The 21077-nt window shown below is 42.5% G+C and overlaps 1 protein-coding gene across 1 annotated transcript in view; it reads left to right on the top strand.

The window, feature by feature from the left end:
- The window catches only part of NME5 (NME/NM23 family member 5), a 75813-nt gene that overhangs the window by 35119 nt on the left and 19617 nt on the right, over nt 1–21077 (top strand). The window lies entirely within an intron of this gene.

Genomic DNA, 21077 nt, shown 5'->3' with positions numbered 1-21077 from the left:
ACTCAGCCTTCCATCACACCATCCACCAATACCCTTCTCCTCTTATTTCCAATTACACCCAACCTTGTAATCCTTACACTCCACCACACATTACCTCTTCCAGTGATCAAATCTAACACAAACACTCATAACTCTTGTCCATCCCCTCATACACACCACATACACTCTTCTCCAAAACGCATCACTACCCCTGTACTATTCAAATACCACTCACTAGCAGTAACTCACATACAAATCCTTCACATGAAACCACTATATCAATCTCCTCTCACTACTCCACAAAAACAAAGCACACACTAGCACTTCAAAATAACACACTCTTTCATAATACTTCTGTAACACACTCCGACCCTCATGACTACTAAAATAATACAAAACCTGAACCAACTTCACGCCTAAATTCTCAATCTTTACCAACATCCACCACGAACACCCCAACACAACAATGTTCATTCATCTGCCTCTCATCAATTGCACAATTTAGAGCCTTAGAATATGACACACATGCTCCACCACCTCCACCACCCCAACCCATACTCCTTCCACCCTAAATAGACACAAGCAAAATAAACAACAAGCCACTCTTCAGAATGTCCCAGCCCCATGTCTACTACACAACAAGGCTCCTCTACAAAAAGAACACAGCTACCCATGTCAGTTGCAACCACCATCTCCTCCGCCAACACACACAGACCCAACAAAATGCCTTCTAGGCCTGCTGGATGAGGAACGCAATATAGAAAAACACTATTGTCACCATCATACAGTTAATATCTACACTGATGACAAACCTGGTAAAATTTCAAAGTATAATGATCACTCTTCTACAAAACAAAATCACACCACCACCAAAACACAATCTCTAAACTGCCTACTCATACATGGTAGATCACTCTCTAAAAACCAGCACCACATCTACAACCTACTCACTGGCACACAACCTGACTTGTGTTTCATAACTGAATCATGGTTGGGAAAGGACACGGTCCCAGTGTTGCATGATGCTGTTGCTTCAGGCTATCAAACCATCACTCAAAACCAAATAGGCAAAAGAGGAGGTGGACTAGCTGTTATATTCAAACAAGCAATAAATCTCATCAAAACAGATGACATCTCCATACAAGGTTGTGAGGCCCTCATCACCAGATGCAACCCTACACCAACATTGTCCTGTAACTCCTTTACAGACCACCACCTAGCAATTCAACATTCCCAGACACATTTCTAGACACAGTTTCAAACCAAACACTATATGCCAAACTATTCTTTCTTTGGAACCTCAACATTTGGGTTGACAAACCCATTATGCCCCAGCCAAAAGCTATCATCACTCGCCTAGTCAAATTGAACCTATATTAGATTTTACACAATCCAACACACATCGCTGGGCACACAGTAGATGTCATTTTTGCAAACCCAGAACTAATTACTGTTCAAAGCATCCCATCAGTCACATGGTCAGGCCACCATTTGGTAACTTTACAACATAAGACACAACAAATCAACACATCCAAGACCACCTTACATACATCCACCTATCGACCATGGAACAAACTCAATTTTTAATACTTAGAAACACAACTAACAGCCAACACAGATCTCAACACCATAAATTCTGTTAAAAATCCTTGAATAGATATCCTAATACCACTTGGAAAACAAAACCGGACAAAAGCAACCACCTTGGAGGAATACAGAACTAAAAAAGATAAAACGCAAATCAAAAGGCTTCAACAAACCTGGCTCAAAACAAATAACATTCAAGACAAACTTCACCTACGCAAACTAACAAAAATATGCACATCATCAATTCAAAAAGCTAGAAAAAAGTGCTACTCAAACAGAATTCAAAATGCTATATCTGCAAATAAAGAATTTTATAAAATTCTCAACGAATTGTGAAAACCTAAATGCATGGAAGGAACTCATCCCATTACTCAAGAATTCACAGACAAACTGACAAATCATGACGCTATCATGGTAGACACATTAGACTGCTACTTAAAACAAAGGAAAGCCACCAGCACCAACCCGTTTCCCAAAATCCCCTGCAAGAGTAAGCCAACCCAGCCTCTGCACTCCTTCAAACAAATATCACAAATTGAATTTATGGATATGGTCAAAGCAAGCAGGCATTCTGGCTGCCCTTCTGACCCTTGCCACCACACATCTTCAAGAACCTTCTTTTATCTACCTCTGCTGCCACACCAGTAAGAAGAATCATCACTGTATCCTTTAACTACAGGAATCTTTCCTGAAGACTTTAAAAGGTATACATACTCCCATTATTAAAGAAGACAAATCTGGACCGCATGACCCCCAACTACAGATCATTTACAAAAGGACCTTTCCTGGGGAACTTATAAAATAGCAGCTTTTTCCCAGATGTCACAATTCATTGACAATACCTCTATACTTTCAGACTACCAAAATGGATTCCACCCAGGAAGAGGCACTGAAACTGCCCTCATCGCCATCTAGGATGATCTTAAAAACACAATAGGCTGCAATGGAGTTGCTGCTCTACTTCTCTGGGAGCGCTCAGCCGCCTTTGACACAGTTTACCATGACACCCTAATACAAAGGCTCCACAAAGCGGCAAATAGGGGACTTCTCTCAACTGGATCACATCCTACCTTTAAAACAGAGCAAATGTCATCCATACTCCCCCTTTCTCGTTCATGCCCTACTTCACAAAAGCAGGGGACCCTCATGGCTCAATCATCTCATCCTTCAACATCTACATGATGTAAATACCAGCAATGATCAGGTATAAGTCTGACTTTGAAATCCAGGCCCAGTCAAAGACAGAAATCATCCAGTTATAGCAAGAGAAAAATATATTAATATGACACAGTGACAGCTGGCTTTCAAATCCAAATGTCCAAATTGCAGGGCTATAACATGATCTTTTATTCCTTCAAAACACAAAGGGTGGTCCCATTAATTGTTCTATCAGCATTTAGCACATAATCATTTCTCGACAGTATTACATGTACAAAATTACATGTACAAATTACATTCCCAGCTATCTCCAGGAAAGATTTAGTTACATTTATATGTATAGTATTCAATCTGATTAAAGGGAAATGCTGCGTTATAAGGAAATACATAAAAATAATCATGTGTTCCCCACAATATCAGCTGGGGACTTTTCGAGATTAGGAAATATGTGAGAAATGGCCGACGTCCTGATTTAATAATAGAGTATTAGTGCTGAGCTAGCATTCTTTTGATTTGCAACACATGGAGGGCCTTGTTGTATTACAGCAATTTGTGATGAGTATGTTAATGCAGGTGGGGCATGCCCGTATAAACCCCCACAGTGTTATCAAAGCTACAATTCCTATTATTATGGCTTCTACCAGCCATGATTCCCAATTGCTAAGCCATATTCTCAACATTTCCCAGATAAAACCTGTAACTATCCCTTCTGCCTCCCTTTGGAACTTTCTTATTTTCCCTATGGCCTTATTGACATTATTACTGTTATCCAGTCTATATACGCACAGTAGATCTGGTGTATCGCTGGACCGACCCCGTCCTCCTTTTCCAGCAGAATGTCTATCTCAGTGCAATTCTGAATAACTACAGCCCTCATAGCAGTTATGTTTCCTAGGGTCGCTGATGTAGAGTCTGCCAATTTCTCTATTAATCCTGCCAGCTGATATATTCTAGATGTTGAGTACACTACTATCACTGGGGGTGACATGACCCCCATAATTATCAGGGTATTATCTATCCATGTTGGTGATCTTTTCTTGTGGGTCTTTGGGCTGGCCAGGTGACCTATCAGTGACATATTGGTGATATGAGTCATTTGTGGCAGTACCAGTGAAGGGTAACAACTGCCATACCATCCACCAGGCAGCCAGAAGTATGCTGAATTCCCACATATGAAGAACAACCCTTCAGGTCCTGCTAACTCCATTGACAGTTGCATTGGACCATCCTTGTCTAAATTTTCCCATGACACTTACTGCTAACTACATATTACTAGGTTTCTTATCCATCAAACGTTCTTCACAAGCCACAGACCTCTATGAGGTGAGTAGCCTTAGTATGGCGCAAGGCCCGTCCGCCCTGTTAGTACCAACTGAACCATTATCCTTGGAGTACTTTATCCACCATGGTGCAGTCATTAAGTTGTGTATTCTTAAATGTGGTATGCCTAAGACCTTTGCCGGTTTTTCTCCCGGGGAGTGCCGAGCCACTGGGTGTCTTCTACCTTCACTCCCTGTCATTTATTCCCTTTAAACTGATCTAGTAACTGATCACCTGGGCAGGGGTGTAAATTGTTGTATGGCGATCTGATACTTTGGTGTTCCACGGGAGGTGATGAGGCACCCTTATAAGGATGCTTCCCCCTTTACAGATTTTGGGGAGAAACCATATTAGGTGTATATTATTTTGCAGTCCACATTACACCCTGCATACCTTCTAAGGGGAATAGCTGTGTAGCTCATTGTCTCCTGAGAATGGTTTGACAGGTCTGTACAGACATAACATCCTGATACATTTGCTATTTTAACATACATCTTTACCATTTTCACAAACATGTTTTAATTGTGTGCTTCCTTATATTCAGTTTTTCCTTGAGCCAGTCTGCATGCTCTTGTTAATGCCACTAACTCTGCTGCTTGGGCACTTTTAGTTGTCAACCTTCCTCCCTCCAGCAGCCTTTTATCTGTGCACATCTCATAGGCGACCTGCAGAGTCCCTGTACCATCCCTAAGGCATGAGCCGTCTACCAATAGGTCCCCCTCAGCGTTTGGGAATGGAGTGTCTCAGAGATCTGTCAGTCGCTAACACACAATCATGCAAGGTATCATCTGTGGCAGGATTATCCCGGTTACCTCCAGCTAGCAATAAGTAAGCGAGGTTAAGGGTGGTGCATCTCATAATAATAATAATAATAATAATAATAATAATAATAATGTGTGAGGCTAACGGTGTCAATTCATAACGTGTAAGATGGGCATTTGTCAGATGCTGTCTTTGTAGTTGTCAGCAGTGTATCTACTGTGAGATAAACATGCAAAACCAAGGTATGTGCCAGCACCACATTTTCTGATTGTTCCACTGCCAGTACCACCTAGGAAACTGCTTTCAAACGTGGCAGAAGGGCAGCGGCGACAGGGTCCGAGGTGGCAGAGTAGTAAGCTACTGAGCAGTAGAAGCACCTATGTTTCTGTGCTAGAACTCCTAGCGAGCAGCCCCCCTTTTTCATGACAAAACAGGTGAAAATCCTTAGTGTAGTCTGGAAAGGCCATGAGCTGATGACACACACAGTTCACGCTTTAGTGTCATAAATGCCCTTTTACATTCTGGGGAATATGGTACAGGGTCAGACACCTGTTTGTGGGTAAGATTTTGTAGTGGGCGTGCAATCGGCGAGTCATTTGGTATCCAGTGCCTGCACTCCTTTTGTGTGCGGGGCCTGGGAAATTGTGTGATTGTGGAAACCCTGTCAGGTAGCAACCTACGAGTTCCCTGAGACAATTTGTGGCCCAGGTATCGCACTGTTGTCAAACAAAACTGTAGTTTCTTGGCAGACACTTTGTAACCCATCTCTGCCAAGTGACACAGCAGTGCCTCTGTGCCCACCACACAAGCTGTCTGAGAATGTGAAGCCAACAAAAGGTAATCAATATACTAGGTAGAGCCCCCTGGCAGCTGTGAGGAGGCCAGATATGTCTTTAGGGCATTTGAAAAAATCAAAGGTGATTCCATGAACCCCTGAGGTAGTCTTTCCCATGTGAGTCTTCCTAACCCCCGATTGAGAACACAAAGTGATATTGGGACTCTTTATGTAATGCAATGGAGAAGAACGCAGAGCTCAAATCCAGGACTGTGAAATGGGTGGCTGTGGCTGGAATACTGGAGAGGATGGTGGATGAATTAGGAACAACTGGGAAAGATGGGATTACAAGTTTGTTTAATTTGCGAAGATCTTGTGTGAACATATATGTTGTAGCTTCATTCTGTCCTTTGGGGGCTTTTTCACAGGCAGGGTAGGGCTGTCTCTTATTCCCTTTATCACTCCTTATTGTAAAAGGTCCCTTATCACTGGGGCTGTACCCTCCTCTCCTTCTCTGGAAATCTTATGCTGTGAGACCTGTAGTAGTCATGCACCTGGTATTAACTTTACCTGTACTGGGGGATAATCTGGCACCATACTCACATCATTTGCACCCCGAGCACAGACACTCTCTGGGACAGAGTCCCACAGTTCTGGTGGAATTCCTAGTGTTCCTGTTCCTGATGGTGCACATCTCATGAACGCTTGCAGCATCAGTCCATTCATCCTGCTCTCTAGAAAACTCCCTAGTGGTGAATGTGTGTGGTGCACTGCATTTTGCACAGTAAGTCACTGCACAGCAGATTTACTCGACAATACCTGCCTCTGGGTCCTCTATTCAACAGGGGACAATCAAGCTTCCAATGCCCTGGCTGATTGCAGTGGAAACATGCAGGCCGGGGCTGGGAAAATGCCTTTGCATTCAATTCCCAACCCGCCCCCTCTTTGAGCCTTTCCTTCTGTCTCAACAAAATGTATTCTGTTCTCCATTGTAAAACGTTTCCTGCACCACCATCAACTTCACCTTTTTCCTCTTCGCTTTTTCTGCCTCCATTGCTTGCACAAGTGTCTGGTAATCTGCACATTACCTGGCCGCTGCCAGCACTTTCTCTATGGGTTCTTGTTGCCAACAGACAAAGGATGTCTGCAAATGTGTCTGAATCAGTTGTTGCAACCCGTAGGCAAAAGTAGTAACAAACCCTGGCATGGCCTCAACTAATGGGTTCTTCATACCACTACTCTTTTGATAAACTTGTAAAAGACTGTCAAAGTAAGAATTCACACTTTCACCTTTTTCTTTTTTTAGTGTGTATGATCTTAGACAATCCACCTTGTCTTTAGGGACTTTCTCTTTTACATGCTTGATCACCTCCCTTCTTAATACTTCAACCTCGTCTCCTGGAACTCCCCCCCCGCCCCCCCTTTTCCCTCAGGGGCTCCTCTGTTGGCCACTTTAATGCTTTCTTGCAGTCCCTTCATATACCTTTTGGTACAGTGATGCTAAACAATATATCTAGGTCCTTCCAAAGCAATCCTCCCAATGCTATTATCCTGTTTTATTCTGCATACCATTTGTGTGGCTACTCTCGCAACTTAGAGAAATATTTAGTAAATGACATGAAGTCTGCTCTTGTCCGTGGTATGGGGACGTATGCAGGGATGTTGGTGTTCTCTCTGGTTGTGGGTGTTGTGCAAACCTCTTGCAGGGGCATTATGAGTACTGACTCTACCTGGGGTATGCCTTCCCAGACCCCTATCTCTTGAGCCAGTGCTACTGTTGTCAGAGTGTCCCACGGTCTCTTCCACTGCCAAAGTTTGCCTATGGCGTATTTCAGTGTATTGTGTATTTTTACATTTTCCCAACCTAGTAATTCTGACTCTGTGAAAGAAAACCTTATTAGGTACCATTCATATTCATGCGGTATGGGTGGGGGGGTCTGATGTTGGTGCCACTGCTTCTTATGCCCATATGCTGCATGTATTTCGGGACCCTCTTCCATCAGCCTAGAGTGAGCCAAAGATAGCACTTTCTCTTCGTATGGCCTGCCATGTCTTGTGGTGAAACTATCTACTGGCTGATTTCCCTCTACTACTTCTTGTAGGTTTGCCGGGCATGTGGCAGCATCACCCTTGGTGAACATCTTTTTTTGTAAGGTGGGGGACTTTTGGGAGGTGGATGTTTTGGAGCTGGAGGTGGCGAGGCTGTTTCTCCTTTTCTCCCGTATTGTGCTCTCACTGCTAAGTGCTTTCTGCCACAGCTTTGTATTATGCATTATATGGTGTGCGTACATGTACATTTCCCATATTAGATCATGCATCCACTCATTTCCCCTTCTCTCATCAGCTGAGTTATCCGCATAACTCTGCTGCCACTTTTGGCTCATTAGCTTTGGCTCCGCTACACCCTTTTGTTTGCCTTCTGTAGCTATTCGTTTATATTCTTGTTCATATTTTCTGATGGCATGGGTCACTTCCTCCTGTACAACGGCCAAAAAATATATGTCTAATTCATTGCCAAGATCTAATTTTTGTCACTTCCTCTAACAGGCACCATGCTAGAGTGCAACTTTCTCGTTCCTTGTTTGCCTGCTGCTGTGAAGCTAGCTTAGTCTGGTCAGCCACTGCTGTGATGCTGTCAGGTTGTGTCATCTCCCTCATTCCGCCCATCAAAATACCGTCCATCAAAGGGTCTTCTCCCTCAATTTGTTCCTGTGATGGTGCACTTGCCACAGGGAGCGACGGGAACTCCCCAATTAATTGTAGCTGTGTTTTCCTTCAATTTTCTTTAACCTTCTGCTCCCCTACACTATGGAGGAAAATATTCTTTAATTCGAGCAGTTCTTTGTGGACTTTTTCCTTTACATCACTTGTTGCCCTCAAATCTCGCAACGTCGCATCCCACATCCAAAAGGCTTCCTATTCAAGCAGTCTGATTTATTTTTTCTTTTCTTTTAAAACCAATATCTGTCACAGGTAAAGTTTAGCCATGTCATAAGTACCAGTTAGTGGGAATTATACGTCTGGTCTCTTGGCTGTCAGGGCATGCCATTTCTCAAGGTATAACAGTGCCCCTAACCCTTGACACGTGGCTACCTGAAAGGCCAGATAATCTTTTGGTGGGGCTGGCTTACTAACATCAAGGTCACTCTTACTAAATGGGTTACCCATGTTGTGAAGCTAACTGCTGACCCTGCTACTGGTATTGGTGGAGACAATGTAGTCGTTCTCAGCACAAAAACATAGGGAGTCCGCAACCTAGTTTTACCGCTCATCCCAGGGGTCACATAATAGGAAGGCAGACTTCATGCTATGGGCATCAGTCAATGAAACAGCGGCTTGTTGTGTTAGTGTAGGCAAGAAGGTTAGCTCTTCATTCGTAAGACATTCATTTTTTCTACCAGTTCTCCATAAGTCATTCACCAGTGGAAAGGAAAGGGCTGAAGGTGCTGAGTTTTTCCCTCAGTGTCCTTGTACAGCCAGAAGTAAGGTGATAGAAGGCATGAATGAGTATAGAATCTGTACCCCCTTGCAATCCTCCCATCTGGGGACTTTGCGGCTGAATACAGAGGAAGGTGACTGAATCCACAGCCAGCGGCACACAGATTATGCAGATAGTGGAGAACTCTACATGCTCTTGCAATCACAAACATATAAAATGATAAGCAGGAAACTATCCCTGCGCTAAATTGGTGGTCCATACCTGTGCACCAATGGCACAGGAGTATGGGCCAGATGTAGCAAGATTCCAAATTGCGAGTTGCAATTTGCGAGTCCCAGCGACTCGCAAATTGCAACTCGCAATTTGGAATGCAGAAAGGTGTCTCAGACACCTTCTGCGAGTCGCTATGGGGTCGCAAAGACCCACCTCATTAATATTAATGAGGTGGGTCGCAATTTGCGACCCCATAGCTATTCAGGGCACTCACGGGGATGGTGGCCTGCTGGAGACAGCAGACCACCATGTCCTTGACTGCTTTTAAATAAAGCAGTCTTTTTTTTTCAAAGTGTAGCCCGTTTTCCTTATAGGAAAACGAGCTGTACTTTGAAAAAAAAACGAAACCTTTATTTTCGGTATTTTTCAGGGCAGGTAGTGGTCCCTTGGACCACTGCCTGCTCTGAAAACTTTTTTTTTTTCCAGACACAAAGGGGAAGGGGCACCCGTTTGCACCTGGCTTACCATCCACTTCAAGTGGATGGTAACTGCGCTTTCATTTGCGACCGCAATCGCGGTCGCAAATGAAATTGCATGGCATTGCGAGTCGCAAATAGGAAGGGAACACCCCTTCCTATTTGCGAGTCGGAAATGCATTTTGCGAGTCGGTTCCGACTCGCAAAATGCATTTCTACATAGCAAAGTGGCTTTAGCGACTCGCAAACGGCGATTTTCGCTGTTTGCGACTCGCTAAACACTTGCTACATCTGGCCCTATATTCCCAGAAGAGGGGAATGTGAAGTATGAGCAGCGTGGGGAAGAAATCAATCCAGAGAAGGACCGCCTAATGGTGATGTACTAGTCAAAAAGAAGACTAGTAAATCAAGGAACATTCTGCACCGCATACATGGCACATAAGTCATAACAAAAACAAAGTGTCCAGGGGAAAGGTAGCAGCATAGTATTGTCAGTTCATCAAAAATGTTGAAATACCCCAATATGAAAAGTCTTTACCAGAGCAATCAAAGCGTTACCACATCCAACACTAATAACTATTCAACAGTAGCAAAATGCAATACAAACATACAACAAAACACAGTAAACAAACACTAAAATCGCCACCACACCCTGACCGCCACACCCCTCTTGTACTGAGGACTCCACTAATCCTGGGGACAAACAAAGGCCTCTCTGGGCACCAAGCATCCGGCTCAGAAGCACAAAGAAGAGGAGAGGGCAGAAAACCAGCTGAGCACTACCTGCCTGCTGGATGGGGCAGACCACCACTGCCCCAAATTTAGCCAATTCAAACAATCCCAATGCACAACCTGCATGCACAGCACCACCAGCTGTGAAAACACAAGGAGCGCTCCACCAGCTCACCCCAAAACTCAAACTTGTACCTCTGCAAGAGACTAATCCTGCGGAGGACCACTAACTTGCAGTCACTGGAAATAGTGCCATGCAAGCACCTGTTGCGACACAGAAGGCAATAAACAAAGAGGGCCAGAAAGAGAAAACACCCAAGTGGAAGAAAGATGCAAAAGACTATCTCAACCGGCAGGGCCGCTTCCATGGTGCGAAAAAGGGAGAGAGGAGAGAGAAAAAGTGCACAAGAGCAAAACCTGCACCAAGGAAGTGACATATACCCACGGCTGCACCAAACTTTCCATGGCGAGGGCTGCACAAGGGAGTGCCATAGATCCACTGGCCGGCCCCAGTCCAGGCTTGGGGGAAGCACAGGCACCAGGTAACAGATCACACCTCTGGATACATTCTCCACCACATATAGAAGTCTGACTCTGAAACCCAGGCACAATCAAAGACAGAAACAATTCAGCCATAGTAAGAGAAACATTTGTTAACGTAACATGGGGGCAGCTGGTTCTCAAATCTAAATGTCCAAACTGCAGAACTATAACATGATCTTTTATTCCTTCATACCACAAAGGGTAGTCCCATTAATTGTCCAATCAGCATTTAGCACATAATAATTTTTCTGCAGTCGTACGTGTACAAATCACATGCCCAGCTATTTCCAGGCAAGAGTTCATAACATTTATTTATATATATATACATATAAGATATCCAGTCAGATTAAAGAGAAATACTGCATTATAAGCAAGTGCATAGAAAATCATGTGTTCCCCCACAATATCAGTTGGGGACTATTCGAGATTAAGATATGTAAGAAATGGCAGGTGTCCTGATTTATTATTAGAGCATTAATGCTGGGCCTGCATGGTGTGGTACATCAAAAACTGCTGTCTCCTGAGCAAGCCATCAAATTGCGTTCCAAGCATAGAATCGGGAAAACCATGGTTCCTCACGGTCATCTGCCTTCAACAAGAGGCAGTGTCATTATCATTAAGTATCACAGGACCATCCAAAACAAAATGGATTCCATACCACATGAAATTGGGATTCTACAATCAATTACTTTCAACTCACAAGCTACAACTATGCAGATGACACACAAATACTCCTTGAACTGAAATGTCTCAGACTCTGGAAACTCACTAATCTTGAGGTGCCTCAGTGCCGTTGATCAGTGGATGACATGGAGCTATCTTAAACTGAATGCTTCCAAAACAGAAATACACACATGTGGTAGTTGGAAGAATTATGACCCACTCTGTGTGTGTGTGTTTCTTTGTACAAATAAGTATAATAACTATTTTATCTCAAAAGTATAAACATACTCTTTAGGCATGTTTTAACAAATGTGTATATTTTACTTACGGTTAAATGTATATATGTGCGTAGGTGTATGTATGAGTATATATAGTATGTATGTGTGTGCATATATATATATATATATATATATATAATTCTACAATTAACATGTTCATAGGTCATTGCATAATTTCTGTTTAAGTTGTCTGATTAGATGCTTAAGAGCCTCTATTTTTATTTTATCTAGCACATAGATAAATATTATTTTAACTATTTATCTACAAGCATTTCACTATTGAAATATTGAGGAAAGATAAAATAATGTTATAGAAGTACACAAATACATTAACTTCAAATACTCCAACTCTTGAAAGTCTGTATTTATGATACAACTTAAATCTCAATATATTATAATCTTTACACATATATTTCCTTACTATGTATTCATGTATCTATAAATTTATTACTTTAGTCCTACTGTACAAGAAAATAAAATTACTCTCTCGGAAGCTTTAAAATGTCTCACCATCACCATATACCTCTAACAATCTATCCTCTACCTCCACTCATCCCAAACCCATTCTACAATTATGAGCTCCAAAATAACCCTTCTTAGACCCTTCCCTCCTGCTCACCCAAAAGCTCAATTTACTGCTATGATCTCCCTAACAACACTACTAAATTCTTCCTCATTTATCTCTCCTTTAACTCATCCCAAACCCATTTTTACTACTCTGATCTCCACAATCCCTTTCTACAGACTCTTCCCTCCTCTTTTACTCCTCCCAAACCTCATCTTACTACTATGAACTCTCAATTAACACTTCTGGATTCTTCCCTCCTCTAGCCCTCCATTATTCTATTCAACCCAACTAATAGACCCACATGTCCTCAGCTCAAATTAAATCATACTTCCCTATACTAATACTCTACTCATATTCCCCTACACTAATCCACCACTAACCCTTTTGGGTTCCGGAGTAGTGTGCTACTTGCCGAAAAGCACATCAATGCCTCATCATCAGGGGGTAATAAGCGGTATATAAATGCAATTACAGTATTACCCAACCCAGAATGGACCTAAATCATGAAACTGAAAAAGTTTATCTTATACAAACCACTGCCATCCCTATAACCTTCTTAACTTCCCTGTTTAACTACAGCCTCAGCAATCTACACAAATGGCAGAAATGTTTTACATACTAGGAGCTTCTAAGTCCAGCGGAAGAAAGGGAGGAGACCTGTTGGTTATCATAGAGCTTCTCGGGAACTCCCTTTCTCCCAAGAGCTTTTTACATCTATCTTCAGTACATTTTCAAGATCATTGCACCCATGATCTAATTTGCCATACCAACAATGATGACACACAGTTTGGCTCATGAATCTCGGCCAATATGTACCAAGAAGCAAAACTATTTCAGGTCCCTGGAAACTTGGCTGTCTGCCATTGAATCATGAATTGTATCAAGTCTCTGGAAAACAAACTTGAATTACTATTTTCCATACAGGATGTCTTGTGTAGCTTTTAATAATCAAGTTTCTTAATCACTTAGGGGGTCATTACAACCTCGGCGGTCTGCCTTGCAGACCGCTGAGGTTGCGGGAGCCAGAATACCGCCAGTGCTGGCGGTATGGCTGGCTCCGTATTTTTACTTTTCCACTGGGCCAGCGGACGGTAACAGAGTTACCGTCTGCTGGCCCAGCGGAAAAGTCACATCAACATTGCCGCCGGCTCGTAATTGAGCCGGCGGCAATGCTGATGTGCAGTGGGTGCAGTAGCACCCGTCGCACAATTCACTGCCCGAAATTCGGGCAGTGAAATGCGCGACGGGGCTCTGCCTGGGGGCCCCTGCACTGCCCATGCTAAATGCATGGGCAGTGCAGGGGCCCCCAGGGGCCCCCTGAGTCCCCTTACCGCCAGCCTCTTCCTGGCGGTGCAAACCGCCAGAAACAGGCTGGCGGTAGGGGAGTCATAATCCCCAGGGCAGCGCTGCTTGCAGCGATGCCCTGGCGGATTATCACCGCCGGGGCAAAAATGGCGGAATACCGCCGGCCCCGGCGGTGCGACCGTGGCGGTACCGCCGGGGTCAAAATATGGCTTTTCGTACCGCCACCCTGTTGGCGGTACGAACGCCATGTTAACCCTGGTGGTCACCGACCGCCAGGGTTGTAATGACCCCCTTAATGTGTTACTTCTAGCACCAAGGGCAAAATAGTTAGGAGATAATATTAATGTAGAACTCCACCTGGCAAACAGATCTAATCTGCAAAAGCACTTTCCACAATTACCTTCAATTAATCCAACGTATCCTTCCCTCCGATCATCCAGTGGTTCTGCCAGTAGGCCTAAGAATAAAAATGAATTACTTGTTTTACTTCATCCAATTTAATGTCCATTGGCATGGTCCATTAGCAAATTGTGAGCTGCAATTGGCTATGAATGCAAATGTCAGACTGGTAGTTGAAAGTAAAATCATCAGTCTTCCTATTCAACGTCCTCAATTTGTTTTCCAAGTGGATGCCTGTTCTAAACCATTTCATCTTCAAGAGACTCTCCCTCCTTCACAGATCAAGTTTCGAAAATATCCTATAATGCCCTCAACATCAAAATCCACAATTAAAACCTTAAGCTGCACCTTGTGATAATCTAATAAACACCCATCTATAGGATAAACAAATCAGGACCAACTGCACCCAGAGCAGCCACCTTACTGATATTCTCTTGTTAATCATTTAAGGAACCTTTGGCAAGTAGGTTAACCTAATTTTTGTGTGCCTGGCAAATTCATTACCTGAAAGTGAGCATCCATATTTTGTTGCTGTTTTGAGAATTACAACCGAAGATTTCTAATACATATCTTCCCTAAGTACTTACATAATTTAGTAAGTTTCTGAGAGCCTGCCAAAGGCTAATGTTTTATTGAACATTTTGCCTTTTTGGCGGATACTTATAAATGTGGCTTTCTTTCATAATTAAAAGAAAGTAAGCATGCTATGTAGGTGATGACATGTATACCAGAATAACCACATGATTTGTTGTGTGGCCACTGGAGAGTTGAGCTTTGGTAAGATAGTGCTAGAAATAAGAGGTCTTGTGGCGGGACTTAAAATGAACAATTGTCCTGCTCTACTCTTGTGTGTATCTAAGTTCTTAGAAAAGCAATATTTTACATCAGGGTAAAAGTATCTTATTGTCTATGTCTAGTTGTGTATTTTTCTTAGGTTTATTTATTTTGTCTTGGGGCCCTTTTTTATCTCAACCTCTCACTTTCATGGCTATAAGTTGTCTACAAGAGTAGTTATTAACCTTTTGACTGCTGTGGGCCCCATCTTGATCATTACTGGACTTCAGGGACTCCCACTGAAGCATTATTGGACTCCGGCGACCTCTCCCACTGATTCATTTTTTGGAATACAGGGACCCCAGCCTGAGCCATTTCGATGATTTGAACCTCAAAGTAATACACGAAAATAAGGACACAAGCAAATTATGAAGTGTTTTACTTAATACACAATATAATCACAATTTTAGTTGTGATCTGAAAGTTGGAGTTTTTCTAAACTAAAATGAGGCCACCAGTTGTCCATATTATATTCAACGCACTTGCACTGCTCCCATGAATCAGTATAAGGATACCAATGTAATATTTTAGCCTCCAGTTTCAAACTCATTCACATTTACAGAATGTTTTAAAATGTTCAGTTTTACCTTTTGCTTCTTTAGTTATTTTCACCTTCTTAACCTGTTAATATCATTTAATTTACTAAGCAGTTATCAACCACTAAGGGTCCCCAGACCACAGGTTAAGAATCACTGGTGTACTGAATTAAGGTACTTCATTGCCTTGATTTGTGGTGTATTAATGGCTTCAAGTTATTTTTGGGAGTGGTGCACACACGATGTAGTATTCTCCCCAATTAAATTACATTGTTTTATTTGGTTTAAACGGAACATCGTAAGAGCAATAAAAATACAACTCCTATAAAAATAAAATACAGCCAGTGCTTGAACTCCAAGTACAACATCAATAATGCTTCATTCTACAAAATTACAGATTGCATCTTTTTATACAGTCACAAAATAACATTCTCCTAAATATACACATTCTAAGTCAATGTAATAACTATTTTTCCATGCCTCATTATAATAAGGAAGCAGCCATGTCTCTTTAAATTTAGGTAGCAGAGGAGCAGTTTCCAAGTTCCAAATGTTTCTCTTATGTCTGAAATATTAAGGTACTAACTAATACAAATTATCCTTAGCAGTTAGTAATAAAAGCATAGCAAATTGTGTTTTTTAATTATTGAGAGTATCAACTCATCTCTTCTTTTCATGTACCTAACACAATAAAAGTGCATTATCCTAAATTTGCATTACAAAACATGTGCATATGACAACAAATTATTATTCTTTTTTTCTGTGCCAAACAATAATTGGGGCATAAGTGCAGCTGATTTAACGTGAGCTTAGCGAGTAGGCTCCAGCTGCTGCATTTGGAACAAGCTTAAGATATGGTTGAGTATTTTGTTCTCTAGCTTGTAGTTCTTAAAGTGGTTTTACTGGATCTTCGTGGAAGCCACATGGGATTAATAAATTAAATGCCCAACTGTAAGGGCCTGATTTACAGTCAAATAGGATTTCTTCTTAGTCCACATTTTGATTCAATAGATTATGGGCTTAGGTTCTACGGAGTTAGTTAAAATTTAATACCTAGTTCTCAATCTAATACTACTATACAATTGTTAACTCATTGGGGCACCGCTTGGGATCCTCTAATAAACTGATTCTCTTCAACTAATCGAATAAGACATAGTATGCCACCATACCTCAGTCTCATATTTTGCCTTGTCAGCGGATTTCGGTGTGCAAATCCTCTTTTGTGCTCTAATGGGGAATACTCCAAATCTGTACACAATTGAGGCTTGCCTGTTTGCTTGGGGCATAGCCAATATCACCTTTCCAAACTAGTCCTTCCTTAACACTTTGCAAATCTAACCTCTCAATAAACAGAAGTGGAAGCTTTAGGCAAAGGATAATAACTGAGTCATGTCTCGGGGTGATGTTCTACCACCTTCGAGCACCTTAGACTTGCTGATACCTTTGCTAAATGTATATTCAAAGATGTCTAACTGCTAATGGGAGCCATTTCCAGTTTGCAGTCATTACCAAATCATCAGGAAACAATAACATCAGGATTCAAGTGGTGTTGACTCTAGCACTATACGTTTTTGCCTACTAGAGTTGGGTAGACCACATTAGTGTAGAAATTACCAAAGTAATGGGATAGAACACACTCTTGGCACACCCCTCAACTTGCATTAACAGTTTGTTTTCTCTCTATTGTTTCCTTTTCTGTCAGCATTTCGGTTGTCATTGTAATGCTACACCAGGCTAATGTGTAGCCCCTTCTGTTTCTCCAGGTTATCTAGGGTATCATAAGTACACCCAATTACAATAACAAAAGCAATTTGCATGCCAGAAAAATAGGGGTACATTTTCTGTCCCTCTTTATGCACTTTATTGACATCAGTAGGAGAAGGTTGAAATTTGTTCCACCATACTTTTTTGTGCCTTACACCTATATTGTTTATCAGCTGAAATATCCTTGTCCTCTGTCCACTCAAGCAGTCTTTTGTGGATCACATTCCTAAACAAGTTAGTTTGATAATGTAGTAAATAAATTGGCTGATAAAAGATTGTTTTTTTTCCTAGCTTCTTTTAGAGCTGATGTGATGAACAAAGAAAAAAATATACTCAGAGGGATTTTAAGTAGTTCCTTTATCCTTGTGTAGCATTGGACCAATCTCCTTAAGCCATTGCTTGATGAAATTGTCACTTACCTTTTTCATCCATTCATGGTAGTATTTCCCCTGATGATAGTGCAGCAATTTAATGGTCTATTACAATCTTGGGCTTACTCATGTGGTTCCAACTGTTGCTGCTGTTGTGGTTTCAAATGTGGTAGCAGCTGTTATTTTGGTATTGATTCCTGCTGGTAACAGTTACTAAAGCTGTTGAAGCATCTTTGGTCCATGTGGTGACATCTGTTGGTGCTCTTGTTGTGGATTCTGTTGGAAAGTCGATTATTGGTAAGGGCAGGTAGGTACCCACACTCAGCAATAGGCCACAAACCTCCAACTACGTCCATTCAGGGTTTCAATAAATTAATCCTTGCTCAACCCTTGGTAGCTTGGCCCACAAGCAGTTAGGGTTAATTTAGGAGACAAGTATGAAAAACATTTAATTTCAACAAAACCCTAAATAAGTAAAAAGCAACAAAAATCCAACACCAATTTGTAAAAATAGGTAATATGGTTATCTTCAAAATGACAAAAATCCAATGTAGGTAACCAGAGATATGATTTTTTAAAGATTGAAAGTAAGACTTGCGCTTAGAAGCAAATAGTGTGCAAATGGGTTAAAAAAAATCACACTGGACAAGAACAAAGTCCAGAGTTCAGGCCACTCATGCTGTAACACTGTTGCACTTACTTTCAGAAGTGATTGTTGAATCAGGAAAGGGGACCACAGCACCAGCCAAGGGGTCAGAGGCTCTGGTTTGCCTCTTGAGGTCTGGGACTACTACTCCCACAAGGCACCTCTTCAACTTATGGAGCTGTTTACAACAGTTGCCCCAAACATCTCCAAACTTCTCGGTATTCTTCCAGAAGTCCTTTTTGGGTCCTTGAGTGTCCACAAACTTGATTCAAGGCTCCAGGAGCTCTGGACTGCTCCTTGGGAGTTGGGACTACAATTCCCATAATGCACCTGGTCAGAATCCTCAAATGGCCACTGGACACTGGTCAGCTGGGCTCTTCTTGCAGGACTTGATAGAGGGGACTCTGGTCAGCTGCTTTGTACCTATAGATTTCAGGTAGTCCCCTTCCTGGATTTGCAGAAGCAAGGCAAAGTCATTTTCTTGGTGAAATTTGCAGCTGGTGCAGTCCTTGTGAGTGCAGTTCGTCGGGTGCAGACCAGGGGTTCAGCAGGGCAGACCTTCTTCTGCAGTATCATCTTCCAGCAGGAATCTGAATTGTGGGGTAGCTCTGCCTTATTTATCCTTGCTCCGAATGGTGAGAAGCAGGTGGGTGCTCCTGTCCAACGGATTGCAGGCCACCACCTTCTGGGGTGACCACTTCCTGTGAATTGTGCCAAAAATCAATCCGAGGGAACAACATTCTCTAAAAATTGAAGATGGCAAAAATTCATCCTTGGAGTTTAGATCTGGCGTGTGACTTATTCTCTCTTAACACACCCCTTCCAGCCCCTCTCTTAATCTATTCAGTGGCAATCCCATCTGTCTGGGGGGTGCTGGAAATGTGGGGAGGTCCAGTTTCTGTCCCAATTGGCTTTCCCTCCTTTGAAGACCGGTTTTGCTACTCTTCCCCCACCCTGTCCTGCCATCTGATGCAGCAGTTCTCCGCCTACCAGATGCTTCCGCCCAGGCCACTTCACACCTCATAAAGGTAGCCTGGCTCTGGCTGCCAGAGGCTGACCAGTCAGGAAAGGGCACTATAGGACTGAATTGGGTAACTTTCAGAAAGGGTTCTAACACTTTCCCTGGGCTAGTTATATTAAATTCAACATTGGCAAGTTGTTGGATTTATGATAACACTTAGGGCCAGATGTAGGAAAATGCCAATTTGCGACTTGCAAATTGCGAGTCCCTGCGACTCGCAATTTGCAACTCGCAAATTGGTATGCAGAACGGTGTCTCAGACACCGTCTGCGAGTCGCTATGGGGTCGCAATGACCCACCTCATTAATATTAATGAGGTGGGTCGCAAATTGGGCCCCATAGCGAGTCTAGGCACTCGCAAACATGGAGGCCTGCTGTCGTCAGCAGACCTCCATGTTCGTGACTGCTTTATCAATAAAGCAGTTTTTTTTTTTAAGTGTAGCCCATTTTCCTTAAAAAAAAAAAACGAAACCTTTAGTTTCGGTATTTTTTCAGGGCAGGTAGTGGTCCCTTGGACCACTACCTGCCCTGAAAAAATTGTTTTGGGTCCATTCGCAAAGGGGAAGGGGTCCCCTGGGGACCCCTTCCAATTTGCGAGTGGGTTACCATACACTTGAAGTGGATGGTAACTGGGATACCATTTGCGACCGCATATGCGGTCGCAAATGGTATTGCATGCCACTCCGAATCGCAAATAGGAAGGGAACACCCCTTCCTATTTGCGATTCTGAAATGCATATTGCGAGTCGTCCCGACTCGCAATATGCATTTCTGCATAGGAAAATGCGATTAGCGAGTCGCAAACGGCAATTTTTGCCGTTTGCGACTCGCTAATCGTTTCCTCATCTGGCCCTTAGTTTGGTACCAGCGTGCTATATTTAGCTCACCTTTATTGGAAATAAGACAATATTATTTTAATATAAAGTCTCCCAATGTTAGCCTATGGAGCCCATTGACTACAATGGGGGGAAAACAAATGTGGCTGATTTTTCCCTCTCTTGGGCTTATAAAATATATTTTATAAAGTATCTGCTTATATTTACACTGTACCCAACCCTGGGGACACCTAGGGCAGGGCTTAGAGGTGACATATGCAAGAATATGTTAGTTTGAGACTTTGGAAGTACATTTAATTTCAAAGTCGATTTGAGAGTTCATTTTAACTTTAAAGCATCCAGCAAGGCCGGCCTGCCTTTACAATGACACCAGGGACCACAGCAGTGCACCCAGGGGTGCCCTATCTACCCTGGAGTCCCTAAACCTACAAGCCCTACCATATAGTTAGGATTTATAGGTAGGTTGTCAGAACCAATTATAATTATCACTTATTTGCATATATCATTGTATACAGAGCATTGGCCCTGAGACTGGTTAGCAGTGCCCCAAACACCAGTATCAGCTAAAAATGGGGGCAAAAAGTGAGGGGGCTTCTGCAATCAACCCAGTTTCCCCACAGGTGCATATCTGGGTCTTCTACGACCACAGAAAACATAACATCAAGAACCACAGCAGCAGCTAAAGCAGTAGCCATGACAGGCAAAATAACATCTTTCACATTAATAGGAAATACAGCTACAGCTGAGCCCACAGATACCACCAAAGCAGACACTACAACAGCAAAGCAGTTTCTGAATGCAATTTCGCTCTGTAGTGTGCAGTATAAGCAAAGTAAATGTAAATACCAGCAACCACAGCTGCCACAACAAAA

This window comes from Pleurodeles waltl, chromosome 7, assembly GCF_031143425.1.
Source record: "Pleurodeles waltl isolate 20211129_DDA chromosome 7, aPleWal1.hap1.20221129, whole genome shotgun sequence".
NCBI classification, from domain to species: domain Eukaryota; kingdom Metazoa; phylum Chordata; class Amphibia; order Caudata; family Salamandridae; genus Pleurodeles; species Pleurodeles waltl.
This window is presented reverse-complemented; position numbering and strand designations above follow the sequence as displayed.